At 44.9% G+C, this 18,611-nt stretch overlaps 1 protein-coding gene across 3 annotated transcripts in view; it reads left to right on the plus strand.

Annotated features, from left to right (window-relative positions):
- Positions 1-18,611, plus strand: part of TSPAN4 (tetraspanin 4) — an 878,525-nt gene that overhangs the window by 956 nt on the left and 858,958 nt on the right. The window lies entirely within an intron of this gene.

The following is an 18,611-nucleotide window of genomic DNA, read 5'->3' on the forward strand; positions in this document are numbered from 1 at the left end:
GGTTATTACACACAGGACATTATAGTGTGCGGTTATTACACACAGGACATTATAGTGTGCGGTTATTACATACAATACATTATAGTGTGCGGTTATTACACACAGGACATTATAGTGTGCGGTTATTACACACAGGACATTATAGTGTGCGGTTATTACATACAATACATTATAGTGTGCAGTTATTACATATAATACATTATAGTGTGCGGTTATTACATACAATACATTATAGTGTGCGGTTATTACATACAATACATTAATGTGTGATGTTATTACATATATTACATTATAGTGTGCAGTTATTACACACAGGGCCAGTTATATGTAATAACCACACACTATATGTCCTACACGACCAGCTTCGGTCTATTTACTGCAGAATCTTAGCTGTAGCACCCACTGTATTATAACTGGCGGTTGTTGCATTTATTTGTTTTTCTCTTTCAATTTTAAAAAGAAACCGCTGCATGACCTGCTCTACCCTCGCCTACTGTATCCTCACCCATCCCTTGTAGATTGTGAGCCTTCGCGGGCAGGGTCCTCTCTCCTCCTGTACCAGTTATGACTTGTATTGTATAAGATTATTGTACTTGTTTTTATTATGTATAGCCCTCCTTACATGTAAAGCGCCATGGAATAAATGGCGCTATAACAATAAATAATAATAATCATAAAATTATTAATAATAAATATAGTCCTAATGTTGGAGAATGTATTGTCACAACCTTTAAATTAGTGAATGGATCAATAGTCTGCCTCCTGCCCTCCATATTTGGCTTTTTTTTCTCCACACGGTTAGGCCTCATTCAGACGTCCGATTTTCGCATACAATGTTATGTGTGATTTTCACGGATAGCACGTGTACCTGTGATAGTCTGCGGGTCTGCTCACATATCTGTGACTTTTCAGTCTATGGAAAATTGCAAATGCATGTCCAATTTTCATCGGAGGGTCGGATCAAAATCATCCATGCAAGTCAATGGGTCTGTGAAAAAAATCAGATAAAATCCAAGTGCTGTCCGATTATCATGGGCTGTCAGAATGGAAAGGGTGGAGAATGTTTGTTTCTTATTTTCTTTACATACATGAAAATCGGATGACACGTGTACCACGCTCTGATTAAAGTCTTATTAGAATAATCGGTGTGTTTTTCGCGAACGTGAAAATATCGGATGTCTGACTGAGACCTTCGGGTATGTGCACACAACATCTTATTTAGGCGGGTCCGCTATATAAATCGCCTGAAATGCTACATTCAAAAAGGTCCTGGGGATGCAACCACATCTGTCAAATTGTGCGGATTTCCCTCTACACAATACATTACCAACATTGCGGGAGGAGATATTAGCAAACCTCATCTACGCAATTCCAAGAATATCTGCAGTGGAAATTATCCACGCTGCAGTTCTCAGATCTGCGGCACCCAGATTTCATTTTACCAGGTCACCACCTGACAGCACTCTGGAGGACGTCCTTCTTATCCATCATGGGACAGGAAACACGAGAGGTTAAAAGGACCCTCCCCCTACCACCCTTCAGTGTTTTTCCTGTCCCATTATGGATAGGAACGGATGAGAGAAGACTGACTGTTCTCTGCGGGAGGTGTGGATCGGGGGGGCTTTGCTTCACCCTTCCCACCATGAGGAACCCGCTGGCTGACTCCCGCTAAGGTTCCCTCTGCCTACCAGTGCAGCGCTGCTCCTGGTCTGAGGGGGCTCTCGACCCTTACGTCGCGCCCCCTGGTGTATCAGGACTCGGTAGCCACCTCTGCTGATAGTGGCATCTCCATGAGGCCTTTCCAGGGGAAGTCAGACGACGTTACATCGCTCTCAGTTCCGGCAGTGCGTCACTTACGGTTCACGGCCGAGGGTGGCGTCTCCTCAGCGGAAGAAGCGCTTCCGGAGTGGTCGGATGGCGCGTTAAGCGCTACATCAAAGAAGAGCAGAACATAAAGATATGAGGGGTGAGGATAGGCAGTCTCCAAGCTAGTTAACATGGAGGACGCGGCTAGGTCCGATGTGGGGCAGGAAAGCCTGGGACACGTAAGTGATAGGGTTGAAGCCCCTACAATACATTGAACCATCAGAACAGTTCCACAATAGTAACGGAAATTATATTTCTTATAGGGTGCCTCATTGCCTGAAAAGACTGTAAAGAAGCCCAACAGGAATAAAAAAAATGTCCTATTTGTGCTGCTAAAATGAAGGATGCCTGGCAAAAACCCCTATGTGAGGCATGCACCTGCAGGATTATAGGAGAAGAGCAGGCTTCTCTTATATCAAATATGAGAGCCATCATAAGAGAGGAGGTTCAGGCCTCGGTTTCAGGCCTGGTACTCCCTCAGGCCTCACTTCCAGAGAAAACCAGGAAGAGGCCAAGGGAAGAGTTTTCCTCGGTAGACTCGTCGCCTTCCGTGTCATATCTAGAAGAGGAGGAGGAAAGTAGAGAGCCTCTGGAAAAAGGAAGAAGATATTTGTTTTCCGCTGCAGACACAGGAGAACTTTTAGAGGCTGTAAGGCATGCTATGCAGATTGAGGAGCCTCAACCAATGTGTTCTGTACAGGATTAAATGTTTGGGGGATTACGCTCCCAGACCTCTAAGGTCTTTCCGGTAAACTCCCATATCCGATCTATGATTCTAGAGGAGTGGGAGGAAGCAGAAAAAAGACTGAAGATCCCCAAAGATTTCAGACTCCGCTTGCCGGTTGACCCAGAAGAGGTCAGAGAATGGCTGGACATTCCTAAAATAGACATCCCGCTGGCTAAAGTGTCCAAAAGGAAGGCAATTCCTTTTGAGGACTCTTCGGACCTAAAAGAGCCCATGGATAGGAAGGCTGACGGCCTTTTAAAAAGGGCTTGGGAGAGCTCAGCAGCAATCATTGGAGCTAATATAGCGGCAACATCGGTAGCTCACTCCATGCACCTGTGGATAGATGATCTTCAAGATCAGTTATCAGCCAAGACCCCTAGGGAAACTATTTTAAAATCCCTACCTCTGTTAAAATTGGCGACCACCTTTTTAGCAGATGCCTCTGCAGAATCAGTTAGGTTTGCAGCTAGGGGGTCAATCCCTATCTAATGCAGCCCGAAGGGCTATCTGGCTCAAGAGCTGGTCAGGAGATATGCATTCCAAGAACAAACTTTGTTCTATACCCTTTTCCGGGGGCAGAGTCTTCGGACCTGTCCTCGGTGATATTTTAGAGAAGGCCTCAGACGTAAAGAAAGGGTTTCCTGAAGAAAAGCCTAAAAAATTCCAGCCCTTTCGTAGAGGCCAGATTACAGGGGGAAAGGAAAGCAGGGTAGATGGAGTTATCCAAAAGACGGGGAGAGCAGGCTCAAAAACAAAGACTCAAGCTACTCAGGTTCGGGGTCTAGTTACCGGAGAAAATGACGCCATCAGAGTGGGGGGGTGACTAGCTGGATTCCTAAGGGGATGGCGGGAAATTACTACAAGTCCTTGGGTCTTACAGGTGGTGTCCCAGGGATACAAAATAGAATTTATATCTTCCATTCCCGAAAGATTCCTGGTTTCTTGTTCCTGTCTAAACTCGTCATCCCCCATGTGGTCAGATATCCAGGACCTCCTGAACATGGCAGCAATTGTTCCGGTACCCCCTCGGGAAGAGCACAGAGGTCACTACTTGAATCTCTTCTCAATAATAAAACTGTTGGGAGAGTCAAGAACGATAATAAACCTAAAACATTTAAACAAATGGGTAACGTTCAAAAGATTCAAAATGGAGTCGATTCAGTAAACCATTCCCCTGTTAGGAAGGGGTGTGGTAATGTGTACTCTAGATCTAAAGCGTGCATATTACCATGTACCAATTGATGCAGATCATCAAAAGTTTTTGAGATTTGCGGTAAATATTGAGGGAAAAATCTACCATTTTCAATTTCCCTACCTCCGCTTTGGCATGGCATCAGCTCTCAGGATTTTTACAAAGCTTATGGTAGAAGTCGAGGCCTATCTGAGAAATCAGGACATCATGGTGATTCCTTACTTAGGGTACGTTCACACAGGACTTTTTTGCTGCTTTTTTTTGCTGCTTTTTTTAATGCTAATTTAGGTGCGTTTTTTTGGTGTGTTTTTGGTGCGTTTTTTGGGTACGTTCACACAGGACTTTTTTGCTGCAGATTTTTGCTGCAGATTTTTGCTGCTTTTTTTTATGCCAATTTTCAGCTGCTAGGACACCTCACAATGGCTCTTCACACCTTACTACCAGGAACTCCCTCACAATAGATCACAATCAGGACACCTCACAATGGCTCTTCACACCTCACAATGGCTCACAATGGCTCTTCACACCTCACTACCAGGAACTCCCTCACAATAGATCACAATCAGGACACCTCACAATGGCTCACAATGGCTCTTCACACCTCACTAACCACAGCCCTAAGCTCTTGGCTGTGAGATCCCTTCCTGCTGGCCATGATTTTCTGCACAAAAAACGCAGCAAATAATGCTACATGCGTTTTTTCAGCGTTTTTGCAGCGTTTTTTCATCACCCATTCAAGTCAATGGGTGAAAAAACGCTGCAAAAACGCAGCAAAAACGCTGAAAGAAGTGACATGCCCTATGTCCAAAAAAAGCAGCAAAGCAGAAAAAACTGATCAAACAAAAAACCAACGTGTGTGCATGAGATTTCTGAAATCTCATAGGCTTTACTGGTACTGTAAAAAGCAGCTGAAAATTAGCATAAAAAAAAGCAGCAAAAAAGTCCTGTGTGAACGTACCCTTAGACGACTTTCTAATAGCGGCAGACTCTGCAGGCCAGCTCAGGATCAACTGTCAATCCCTCATTTCCACACTGGAAAATCTAGGGTGGATCATACTGGACAAAGTCGGATCTGATACCCAAGTCAAAAATAAAGTTTTTAGGAGTCATGCTAGATTCGGAGGCAAGAATGTCTTACCCACCAGAAGACAGGCTAAGGATCATAATAGGAAAAGTCCATCAGTTTGCCCAAAGCCGGAATTCTATCAAAGATGAAATGAAAGTTATAGGTTTAATGACGGCCTACATCCCTTGTGTGAACTGGAGAGCCAATTTCATTCTCGGCAGCTTCAGCAGGGAGTTCTGGCGTGCTAGAGCAGAAAACAGAGCTTGCTAAATCAGAAATTGAGACTCTCTCTTCAGGTCAAGAGATCCTTAAAATGGTGGACTCTTCCCAGAAACCTTCAAGTTGTTGTGCCATGGCTTCAAAGCCCGAGTGTATCAGTCACGAAATGTCCAAGGAAGATATTTCCAAGGTTGTTGGGAAAAGAAGGAAAGCATGAGATCATCGAACTACAGGGAACTACATGCAGTCTGGAAGGTCTTATCAGCCACCCAGTCCTGGGTAAGAAACAAGCATGTGAAAGTCTTTTCAGACAATACGACTGTAGCCTTCCTTTGTCTTCAAGGCGGTCCAAGACATATGGCATTGCAAGGCTTGGCGTAGCAGATCTTCAAATGGGCAGAAAAGTCTGTACTGTCAATCTCGGCAATACATCTGGAAGGATCCAAGAATCAGTTAGCGGATTTCCTCAGGAGGGAAAGTGTCAGGACTCTGAACATTTTTTACCTTTTGTGCATTACTGCCCTCTTCCAAGATGGCGTCTTTGGTCTCATGTGCACTTTGTCTTCCTGCTATAAAACTCCACCCCAGCCTTCAGTCTGTGCTAGAGTATTCTGCCTTGTATCCAGCTCCTGACCTCTGACTGTTGAGGGAGGATTTAAAGTGATCCTTCACGGTTAACCCAGTGATTTCCAAATTAATATATAAGGTGTTGCCGGCAACTGAAAATGACCAGACGGAGACGTGTGTCTCTGTATGGGGGATCGAGCTGATCTCTAGCCCCCGTTTATTCTGCATGACTTTATCATAGTCATAGAAATTACACTTCAACCAATCAGCATAAGAACACGCTCACGGTTCTTAGCCTATAAGAATGCAGGAACAATCTGTGCGTCAAAGTTTTGTAGAACAATACACCCTCAGTCTCATGTTCTACCGAGGTTGCAACAATCAAGGTCTCATCAAAATCTCATAACAGCTGTAACCTTCAGCCTACTAACAAAATTTATATCAAAACAACAAAATGGAGTCGAAAAGCACAAAATGGAGATTCTTTCTTAATTTCTTCCTTCACATTCCCCCCTAGATAAATTTTGTTAATTAATGTCCAACATCAGAGATACTATCCCAAGCTCTAAGCTCGAGGGGTACTGGTCTTCACATGGCTGGTGCCATGTTACCAGCCATGGCTGTTGCGGCGTACCCGTCCCCCCTGTATACTAGAATTTACGAATAACAATTATTGATAACAGTAGTGGGGATCTTTTGAAGACAGCCATGCGCTTGGCTTCAACATCTTCATCAGATAACTTTGTGAAATCGGTGTAGAGAAGAGCAGAGATAGCAACGCTTTTGGTTTCATCACTAGTTATCCTAGTGCAGAATTTCCTAATACACACAGAAATACACCAAAAAAACAAGTTTTAGTATTACATACATGACAAAGATAAAGGTGAATACTGGCAGCCATTTTAAATACAGTTATATCTGCAAGCATAGGAAAAAGTTATTGTTTCACAGTATAAGAGTATAGCAGTACAAAAAGTATATAAGAAAATATATTTTCACCTTGACAATCCCCCCTAAATACTAAGTTTTTTTCCCTAAAGAAAGATCCTTCGAGACTGTCCATGTGATGGGAAAAGGGGAGGTGGATTTCTTCATCCAGACACCTCAGAAACTCTCCCCTAGCGAGAGGCCTCCAGGCAGCTGAACCCTTCACTAACTTCACATGGAGTTCTCCCACTGTCCCTAAACTAAATTTCTTAGCATCATCTGAGAATGGGGGGTTTTGTCTACTCTCTTGAGGGGGACATACTTAGGGATCTCCCCTGGATCAGTACCATTGTACTCTGGTGGGTCTACTTCTTAATTGAGGAAGGTGCCAGTCGGGATTGCTTTCACTAACTACCTAGGCCTGCCCAGGTGTACTTATACGTCCATCATATTGTCATTATTTGTTTGTAAAATGAGAAAGGTTGGTTCTCAGGGTCAGCCAATTGTTTTTGCATAGCTAGTCAGAGGGCCTCCAGGGATAATACTCCTGTATCTGTCTTACCCTACCTGATGTGGTTGGTTCTCTGGTGGTGGGGGCGACATGACATGCTGGTCTACAGCTCCTTCCCAGTACAAATGTCTGCAGGTCAGCAGATTGGGGGCTTTCGAGATTTAGGAGGAGGGTGTGACAACTTTTACCCCATTTACAGCCCCTAAGTGGTTGCAGAAGGGCTGTTAGATGCATTCTCTCACAAAGACTGCTACCCGTCCCATCCTTGGGAACATGGCTTCACTAGATTTATATCCCCAATCATCTCCCGTATTCCAGGCAGCATCTGACCAATAATAACGGTTATTGTTGTCATTTCTGGTAACACACATATAAAACTGGATGGTCCCCTCTACCACCCGTTCAGTCTCGGGGCACTTGACTACATCACAAAAATCAAATCGCCAGATATTTGCCGGGGCTGTCAGGTTTACCCAGAGAATAGTGGGACCAGAATTCTTATTTTTACAATAGGGACCAAAGAGGTAGGGGCGAGGATAGCCCTCAGTTCCAGGATCAAAAACAACAGCAACATTTCCCTTCAGTCACTACTGTGACTAAACACTGGTTCGGTCTCTTTTACAGTGTGAGGCGTGGATCCAGGTGCTCTTTCCTTCAAATTTTACTGCAGTGGGGGTGACCAGGATCACCGTGTGGGGTCCTTCAAATCTCGGCTGGAGACAATCTCTGCGCACAAACTTTTTCACATACACCAGGTCTCCTGGCACAAAGGGATGGTGTCCAGGAACCTTGTCTGGGTCTGGAAAAGAACTGAAAACGGTTAAATGCACTTTGGCAAGGTGTCCATGTAAGGCCTGCACATAGCTAGTCAAGTCCTGGTACTTGAGCTGCAACTGTTGTGGAAAGAAACATTCAAGATTGGGGCTCCTGCCAAACAGAATCTTATACGGTGACAGTCCTGTCTTCCTGTTTGGGGTATATCTTACTGGAAACAAAGCTAGAGGAAGGCATTCTGTCCGTGGTTTACCAGTCTCTGTCATTGCCTTCTGGATTTTAAGCTTAAAAATTCCATTTAGTCTCTCCACTCTTCCACTACTCTGCGGATGGAGTATGCAATGCTTGACTTACCCCCAGTGCTGCCATTACCTCTGACATGATCTCTCCAGTAAAATGGGAACCCTGATCGCTTTCAATGACTTCAGGAACTCCATACCTGCATATGATCTCAGCCATCAGTTTCTTCGCCGTTGTCTTAGCCGTAGCTTTGGCAACTGGGTAGGCTTCTGGCCAACCTGAAAATAAATCAATGCAGACCAACACATACTCATACGTCCCTACCCTGGGTAACTGAATATAATCAATCTGCAGTCTCTGGAATGGGTAAAGTGGCCGGGGAGTGTGTTTGGATGGAGTTTTCACTGTCCTACTCTGATTATGTGTGACACATATCATGCAGCTCTGTACCTGCCTTTCTGCGCAGGTGGAAAACCCCGGGGGCAATCCATTGTCACTGTAGGGTGTCACACATGGCCGTCTTCGAGTGGTGCACACTCCCGTGCAGAACCTGTGCCATCATTGGGTACAGTACCTGTGGTAGGCAGACCTTTTCACCCCTCCCCCATAGTTAAGTGACGGTATCAGAGCAAGCCCCTATCTTTTGCCACCTATTTTTCTCCTCCTTACTTGCCTGTTCTTGTAACCGGGCTAAGATGTCTTTCAACACAAATGGAGATGGTGGGGTGTCTAGGTGATGTACTTGAGAGGCCACAGGAGTGCTTGCTGCTTTCTTGGCAGCCTGGTCTGCCAGTGCGTTACCCTTTTGTCCGTCCATCAGTGCCTTTGGTATGTGCCTTTACCTTTATGATGCCTGCTTGGGTGGGAAGCTGTAGTGCGTTCATAAGTTGCTGGACTGCCTCAGCATGTTTAATGGGGTGGCCATTTGCTGTCAGGAAGGCCCTGGCTCTCCAGATAGGCCCACAATCGTGTGCAATGCCAAAAGCATACCTGGAATCAGTGTAGATATTTACAGTCTTACCTTCTGCTAGTTTGCACGCTCTGCTTCTTGTGCAGACATATGAGCTGGCATTGACTCTGCCTTGATTACCTCATGTTCTGAGACCACAGCATATCTGGTACAGAAGCGTCCTTGGTCATCTTGGTGACGGGATCCATCTACAAAAAGCTCAAAATCAGCATTAGAATAGGCACACTAGAGACCAGCCGTTTTCCTAAGACATCAATTCTAGACAATCATATGGTTTGGAAACCTAATCTTGTTCCTCTGGATCCATTCTAGAAAGAAAAAGTGTCCTTGCTCATGTCACCTACTCCTCCCCCCTTTGGATCCATAGGAACTGGAAGAAGAGTAGCGGGGTTCAGGACAGCGCACCTTTTTAAAATCACATTAGTAGGCATGAGAATAGCACACCGAAGTCGCAGCTGTCTGGTCATGGACATGTGGCTAGATTATACTTGGTTAAGGATACTATATACATCGTGTGGGGTGGCCATAAGTGGTTGCAAGGGGCCATGAGTGGCAAGGTAGGCCTGACACTCTTGGGCTATGACTGGCCCCCCTTTGGCATAACTGTCCACGTCAATTGTCATCCCTGATAAATGAATGCAAACAGAACTGGCAATCTGGGTGTAATGGAATGCTGAAGAAGACATTGGCAAGATCGATAACTATGAACCAAGCAGCATCCTGAGATATCTGGGACAAAAGAGTATGTGGCTTAGGCACCACCGGAGTTTCTGGAACAGTAACTGCATTAAATGCCTGTAGATCTTGTACCAGCCGGTACACAGGGGGTTGGCCGGGTGGGGTCTTTTTCTTAACGGGAAACAAGGGCGTGTTACATGGAGAAACACAGGGTACCAGGGCACCATTATCGAATAACATTTGTATTTGCCCCTTGAGGCACTGCTCCTGATCATGTTTCAAAGGGTATTGATGGACTTTAGAAAAAGGGGCACCAGGTTTGAGAAACACTTTTACTGGTTCTACAGGCATTATTGGGGGAGAATCTGGGTCTATCAGGACCATCATAACTGTGGGAAGGGCATGTAGGATACAGATCTCATTATATTCATCTGCAGAGGGGTTATATAACGTAAGGACCATCTGACCATCATCTTGGAATTGTATTCTGGAGCGGAACTGTGATAATAAATCTGCCCCCAGTAAATTTACCGGACATGAGGGAGAGATTACGAACTGAGCAGTAACTTCAGGGAAAGGTCCCACAGGGTTAGGTTTTATAAGAGTATATTTATTGGGTCTGTCATCTACTCTAATTAAAACAAGCTCTTGATCTGAGAATTGACATGGGGCTGGGGAGGGACCTTATCATCAAGCAGGGAGACCCCCTGTTCCAGATCATCATTTTTAATTGTTTGTCTTTCTGACACATTATTCTCAAACGCTTTCTCAATACCTTCCTGCACCACAAAACATCCAGACTTTATCATAGGAGTAGACAGCTTTCATTTTTCAACGTAGCAAAAAACAATCAGAATTCATTTTCTCTGTTGATCCTCAATTTGCTATATATCAACCACTCAACTTGCTTTTACCAATCACTTACAAATTTCCTTCTAAAACTAGACACTAGATTTCACTTTCAAATTCCAGATTATAATATTTCTTTATACTTAAAAACAATGTTGTCGCTTTAAAGAAGACACAGATCTACCAGAGAAAATACAGAGAACACCGTTACAGTATGTGCTCTCTCCATTCCAAGGACACAGAGACAAGAGAGATCACAGCATTCCTCTACACAGAGAAAAGAGACAAGCAATAACGCAGCTACGCGACCCCTCCCATCGGATATTTCAAAGACAAACACAAACGAAATACAGTAGTTCTTAGACTTAATTAATTTCTACAAAATCTTCATCGCACAATTCACATACCAGATTGAGAATATTTTCCCTGCATTCCTGACAGATTTCTTTTCCCTTCTTTGGGTTAACAATATCTAATTTTTATCACACAATTCAAAGTCTTCTTCTTCCACGGACTGATTCTACTTTAAAGCGAAATACCCCTACTTAGTCGTGTATAGTTACCAGAGCGGCCGTTTATAGTCTATTCCACTGGGGTTTTTACCTGTCCCCCGCTGGGACAACCCAAAATCGCGGTACTCAGTGAAAGGAGGAGGGCGTCTTAGACTTAACCCTCCGGACACCCCTGGAAATATTTAAATCAATATATTCCTGAGTTATGCATCCTACCCATCTTCGATCACCTCACCGCACAAATCGCGGTACTCAGTGAAAGGAGGAGGGCGTCTCAGACTTAACCCCTCCGGACGCCCCTGGACATACACATATATATCTATGTATTCCTGAGTTACGCATCCTACCCAATCTTCGATCACCTCACCGCGCCTGATTCTAACAGTGATCAGGAATTCAGGGTATTTTGACTGTAAAGAGAATTACATCACTGGTTAATCCGGGGTGTCCGTCCCTTATGAGGTACGGTTCGAGCACTGGGCTTCCAACGGAACTACACCTCTATATGATTCCACCCAAGAATCATCCCACTCCGGGGACAAACCTCAGATCCTCTTTGCAGCAACAAACACAGGAAAACCACACCAAACGGTCAGTCTGGACAGTATAACTGCCAACTTACCGTGGTTGTTGTGGGGGATGATCAGTCCCAATTTTCCAGTGCCTGTGTCCGGTCCGAGGGTCCTTTGTCTTGTTGTCCTCCGGGGGGCAGAAGCGTTCCTGCTTGGATCCCGGGTTTTGGCACCAACTGTTGAGGGAGGATTTAAAGTGATCCTTCACGGTTAACCCAGTGATTTCCAAATTAATATATAAGGTGTTGCCGGCAACTGAAAATGACCAGACGGAGACGTGTGTCTCTGTATGGGGGATCGAGCTGATGTCTAGCCCCCGTTTATTCTGCATGACTTTATCATAGTCATAGAAATTACACTTCAACCAATCAGCATAAGAACACGCTCACGGTTCTTAGCCTATAAGAATGCAGGAACAATCTGTGCGTCAAAGTTTTGTAGAACAATACACCCTCAGTCTCATGTTCTACCGAGGTTGCAACAATCAAGGTCTCATCAAAATCTCATAACAGCTGTAACCTTCAGCCTACTAACAAAATTTATATCAAAACAACAAAATGGAGTCGAAAAGCACAAAATGGAGATTCTTTCTTAATTTCTTCCTTCACATGACTACTCCCTGGCTATACACCTGCTCCTGTGAACCTGTGTGGTGATCCTGCTACTCTGCTCTGAGTTCCTGCTGCATACACAAGTTTCCAGTAATCCTCCTTCATCTGCTGCTCGTGTTTACTTCATCTGCATTTGCTGGACATGTAAGCTGCTGCTGCTTTGCATTAACCTGAGACTATTAACCAGGCCTCCCTGGTTGAGCTAAGATATGATTTGAACTGCCTATAAGCATATCTATCTGTGTCTGGACTAAGACAAGGATTTATTCGTGTCAAGTATCCTCAAGAATAACTGCTTCATAGCCTTTCTGCTTGATTGCATTTTGCCCTGTAGACTGCGAAGCTGTGTTTATTATTTGCACCAAGTGTTGTGGACTTGAGTTTCTCTCTGCACCTGTTTGAATCACCGTGTGATAATATAGACTTTACCACTTATAAAACTGTGTCCTGTAGTTGTCTTGTTCCACGCAAAGAGTCTCCTGAGTTATCCCCTATAATTTATTACAGGATACTCTAGCCTTAAAAAAAAAAGGAGACTGCTGGAACAATGACTGCAGAAAGCAGATTAGAGCAGGTGTTTTCCATAATTAGATCACTGCAGAAAGATGTGGAAGGTCTGCAAAAGAAGTTTGGAAGCTTTGAACTCAATCAACAAGTGTTTGGACAGACTTTGCAGGACTTGAGCAACCGCATGGCAGCCCAGGAAAACAAACTTGCTGGCATAGAGTCCCAGTATGGACGGGCTTTTCAGGACATACGCACGCAAATAGCAGCACAAGTGACTTTACCCTCTGGGCAACCGCCACCAGCTAGCCCACCTAAGTTGCCCCCATTCAGATTTAATGGTGATCGCGAGTCACGACACATTTCGTGGCTTTGTGAATCAATGTATGCTATATTTTGATGTGCATGCTGACCGTTTTCCTACTGATAGATCCAAAGTATTGTGTGTAATAATGCTACTGACCTCACGAGCGCTCGCCTGGGCGAATCCGATGATTGAGTCTCGTGACCCACGGTTAAATAACTTGGATGATTTCTTGGTCGCTATGGCATTAATGTTTGATGACCCTAATCGCCGTGCAACCGCTGAATCTGCTTTGTTGTCTTTACGCCAGGCTAAACGTTCTGTTATTGAGTATGCCACTGAATTCAGGAGATTGGCGGTAGATACGAATTGGGACAGTTATGCACAATTGCCTATTTTTAAAAGGGATCTGTCTAGTATTGTAAAAGATGAACTAGCCCGCTCTGAGTCACCACAAGAGCTGGAGACATTTATACAGCATTGTGTGCGCATAGACATTCGCCTTACTGAGCGTAGGCAGGAGAAATTTGCTGCATATAACCGTGTTTCTAACTTTTCCCTTCCTTCCAAAGAGCCTGCAGGTAAAACCTTTCGGGAGGTGGAGGAGGTGCCCATGCAAATTGATTCCGTTCAGAGGCGCGAGATCAATGAGCGCCGGGAGCATCGCCTTCGTGAAAGTCTATGTTTCTACTGCAGCCAGTCTGACCACTTCTTGATCAATTGTCCTAAGTGTCCTAGACGGCCTAACAAGGTGCTAGCAGCAATAGGGGAGTATGACAACTGTGATGATGAATCTGACATCTCTGAATGTAGCCTGCCTTTAAACGCTGTATTCCATTCACTTTTTATGACTTCACCCCCCAAGGAGCTGAAGGAAAAGAACTCTCACTGTTCTCTCCCTATTAAGATCCTGTGTTCAGGACAGTGGATTTCCAGTTCAGCTATGATTGACTCTGGTGCAGGTGGCAATTTCATGGATATCGCATTTGCCAAGGAACATGGTATTAAAATTCAGCAAAGAGCCTCTCCAATTACCATGGAAACAGTGGATGGGTCACCTTTAATCTCTGGGCCTGTGGATCAGGAGACCGTACCCCTTGAAATTTTGTTGGAGCCTAATCATCAGGAGCAACTTTCTTTCTTGCTAATTTATTCTCCTCATTTTCCTGTGATTTTAGGCATTCCTTGGTTGCGTTCTCAGAACCCAATTATCAACTGGGAGACCAAGGAGATTATCTTCCCAACAAGGAGCAACTCAGCGTTAACAGAAGCTGTCCCTGAGTCCACGACTATGGAACCACATGTACAGGTATTTTCTTTACCTCCAGCTTATAAAGAGTTCTCTGACATCTTTGACAAGAAGAATGCAGATTAGCTTCCTCCACACAGGCATTATGACTGTCCCATTGAGCTGCTTCCTGGGGCAGCCATTCCTTTTGGTAACGTATACCCTTTGGCGGCACCTGAGCTTCAAGCCTTAAAAAAGTATATTGATGAAAATCTGGCCAAAGGCTTCATACGTCCTTCTTCCTCACCAGCAGGGGCACCTATCTTTTTTGTAAAGAAGGATGGGACCCTGAGACCCTGTGTTGACTATCGAGAACTCAATAAGGTAACCGTACAAAACCGTTACCCTTTGCCTCTGATTCCCGAATTACTGGAAAGAGTCCGCCATGCTAAGGTGTTCTCTAAACTGGATCTTCGTGGGGCTTATAATTTGGTGCGTATTCATCCAGGGGATGAGTGGAAGACAGCATTCAGATGCCGGTATGGACACTTTGAATATCTCGTGATGCCCTTCGGGCTTTGTAATGCCCCTGCAACATTTCAACACCTTGCTAATGACATTTTCAGAGATTTGTTGGACCAGTTTGTAGTGATCTATTTGGACGATATACTAATCTTTTCTGACTCTCTACAGGAACATAAAGAACATGTCAAAACTGTTTTAAGACGTCTGAAAGAGAACCATCTGTATATTAAGGCGGAGAAATGCGAGTTCCATCATTCTGAGATACAGTTCTTAGGTTATATCATCTCTCCCCAGGGGCTGAACATGGAATCTGGTAAGATTCAGGCTATCCTTGACTGGCCGGTACCCAAGAACGTTAAGGAGGTCCAACGTTTTATTGGTTTTGCAAATTTCTACAGACGCTTCATTCGAAATTTTTCTGATATTGTCCATCCCATTACTTCCGTGACAAAGAAGGAAAAGCCCTTTAAGTGGTCATCACAGGCTCAAGAAGCTTTTGATCGGCTTAAGATCTGTTTCACATCAGCACCACTGTTGATACACCCAGATCCAACACAACCTTTCATTGTGGAGGTGGACGCTTCTGATAATGCTTTGGGGGCTATTCTCTCCCAAAGAACTGGAGAGAAGGGTCTGCTACATCCTTGTGCTTTCTTTTCCCATAGACTAACCTCAGCAGAGAAGAATTACGACGTGGGAGACAAGGAATTGCTGGCTATTATTGCGGCTTTCAAAGAATGGAGGCATCATCTGCAAGGAGCTGCACAACAGATCATAGTACTAACTGACCATCGCAATTTAGAGTTCCTTAGATCCGCTAGATGTCTTTCTCCTCGTCAGGCTCGTTGGAACTTATTTTTAAATCAATTTAACTTTGTTATCTCGTACCGTCCAGGTTCTCGTAATGGGAAGGCTGATGCTTTATCCCGAATCCATGCTGCGGATTCCGTACCTGGAGCCCCGTCCAAGACCATTCTATCTGATGCCAATTTCATCTGAGTTATCCACGATCAGGACTTGTGGAAGGAGTGCAGGGAGGCCTATGAAGGTGATGTATTTCTGGCCAACCCACCTGTGGATATTAATCTTGTCTTTAAGGGTGGCATGTAGTTCAGAGATCGACGTATCTACGTCCCGGAGGTCGTCCGTCTGCAGATCCTCAAGTTGGTACATGACTCAATCCTATCCAAGTTGGCTGGTCACAGGGGGGTACAGAAGACACAAGAGTTCCTGAGCCGATTCTTCTGGTGGCCAACTTGCCTGAAGGATACTAAGGACTATGTTCTCTCTTGCGAGGTATGTGCCCGTTACAAGACTCATGTGGCACCTACGGGTCTTCTACAACCATTACCGGTTCCGTCCCGCCCTTGGGGGTCTATATCAATGGACTTTATTGTGGAGCTGCCTACATCAGTGGGCATGAATACAATCATGGTGGTAGTTGATCGCCTGACTAAAGCTGCTCATTTTGTTCCGTGCACCGGCCTCCCCTCAGCTAAAGATACAGTGAACTTGGTTATACAGAATGTCTTTCGGTTGCACGGGGTTCCGGATGAGATCATCTCTGACCGTGGAGTACAGTTCACTTCAAGATTCTGGAAGGGGTTTTGCTCTGCACTCAATATTAATGTCTGTCTCTCTTCTGCTTACCATCCCCAGACAAATGGTCAGACTGAGCGTACCAACCAGACGCTGGAACAATATCTAAGATGCTATGTCAGCCATCTCCAGGATGATTGGTTGGAGTTGTTGCCGTTAGCCGAATTTTCATATAATAATTCTCAGCGCCTCCACTAAATTTACACCTTTCTTTGCCAATCTGGGTTATCATCCGTGTATTTTACCTAGGTCTCTAATTAATTCTCCGGTTCCGGCAGTGGAGGAAAGGCTGACTGCGATGAGACAAAATCTGGAGGTTCTGAAGGAATCCCTGACCACAGCTCAAGAACTTTATAAGAGATCGGCTGATAGATTCTGTAAACCTGCACCCATGTTCAAGGTAGGAGATTCTGTGTGGTTAGCAACTAAGAATCTGAAGTTAATCGTTCCTTCACAAAAACTTGAACATTAATTCATTGGCCCTTTCAAGATCAACGGTATTGTGAGCTCTCTGGCCTGCCGGCTGAAGCTGCCTAGGACAATGAAGGTACACCCAGTTTTTCATGTATCTTTACTAAAGCCTGTATCTCCTAATACCTTCCAGGGACGTGTTGTGCCACCTCCGCAGCCTGTGGTGATTGATGGGCAAGAACAATTTGTGGTGGAGGAAATTATTGATTCCAGGATTCGCAGGAATCGGCTCCAATATCTGATAAGATGGCAGGGATGTCCCCCCGAGGGAGACTCTTGGGAACCTGTGGAAAACATCAATGCCCAACAGAAGATTTCTCGTTTTCATCAGAGATTCCCTGAGAAACCAAGTCCAGGATCGTCCTGAGGCCGCTTCTAAGGAGGGAGTAATGTCAGGACTCTGAACATTTTTTACCTTTTGTGCATTACTGCCCTCTTCCAAGATGGTGTCTTTGGTCTCATGTGCACTGTGTCTTCCTGCTATAAAACTCCACCCCAGCCTTCAGTCTGTGCTAGAGTATTCTGCCTTGCATCCAGCTCCTGACCTCTGATTACTCCCTGGCTATACACCTGCTCCTGTGAACCTGTGTGGTGATCCTGCTACTCTGCTCTGAGTTCCTGCTGCATTCACCAGTTTCCAGTAATCCTCCTTCATCTGCTGCTCGTGTTTACTTCATCTGCATTTGCTGGACATGTAAGCTACTGCTGCTTTGCATTAACCTGAGACTATTAACCAGGCCTCCCTGGTTGAGCTAAGATATGATTTGAACTGCCTATAAGCATATCTATCTGTGTCTGGACTAAGACAAGGATTTATTCGTGTCAAGTATCCTCAAGAGTAACTGCTTCATAGCGTTTCTGCTTGATTGCATTTTGCCCTGTACATAGACTGCGAAGCTGCGTTTATTATTTGCACCAAGTGTTGTGGACTTGAGTTTCTCTCTGCACCTGTTTGAATCACCGTGTGATAATATAGACTTTACCACTTATAAAACTGTGTCCTGTAGTTGTCTTGTTCCACGCAAAGAGTATCCTGAGTTATCCCCTATAATTATTACATAAATAGTGTCCCCAACAGAGTGGGAACTGAACGACGAGGTCTTCAAAAGTCTTTGTCAGCGTTGGGGAAGCCGGATGTGGATCTATTCGCTGTCAAGGGGAACGCGAAACTCAGAACATTTTACTCTCTAAATCCCTGGGAAAGCCCAGCAGCCATCGATGCTTTCTCACATCCTTGGAACAACGGACTGCTGTATGCTTTTTCTCCTCTGGCGATGATTCCAAAAACACTCAGGAAAATCTGCGAAGACAAAGCCAAGGTCATTCTCATAGCACCTCATTGGCCGAAACGGAGTTGGTTCCCCTTACTAAAGAAGCTGTCAGAAGAGGAATCTCTTCTGTTACCAGAAAGAAAGGTCCCGCTGACAGGCGGGGCCTGCTCTTAAGGCTCCCCTGATCCCTTTGCCAGTGATAGAGGAGCCTTTCCAGAGGATCGCGGTGGACATTGTAGGCCCGCTGGCCGTCCCCAGCAGCTCTGGAAAGCAATACATCCTTACTGTGGTAGACTACACCAGAGGCAGTAGCTCTGTCGTCAACTAGGGCAGATAAGGTGGCGGATGCCCTGTTGGCTATCTTTTTACATGTAGGATTTCCCAGGGAGATGCTCACTGATCAAGGGATCCAATTCATGTCTCACCCA

This window comes from Ranitomeya variabilis, chromosome 2 (assembly GCF_051348905.1).
Source record: "Ranitomeya variabilis isolate aRanVar5 chromosome 2, aRanVar5.hap1, whole genome shotgun sequence".
NCBI classification, from domain to species: domain Eukaryota; kingdom Metazoa; phylum Chordata; class Amphibia; order Anura; family Dendrobatidae; genus Ranitomeya; species Ranitomeya variabilis.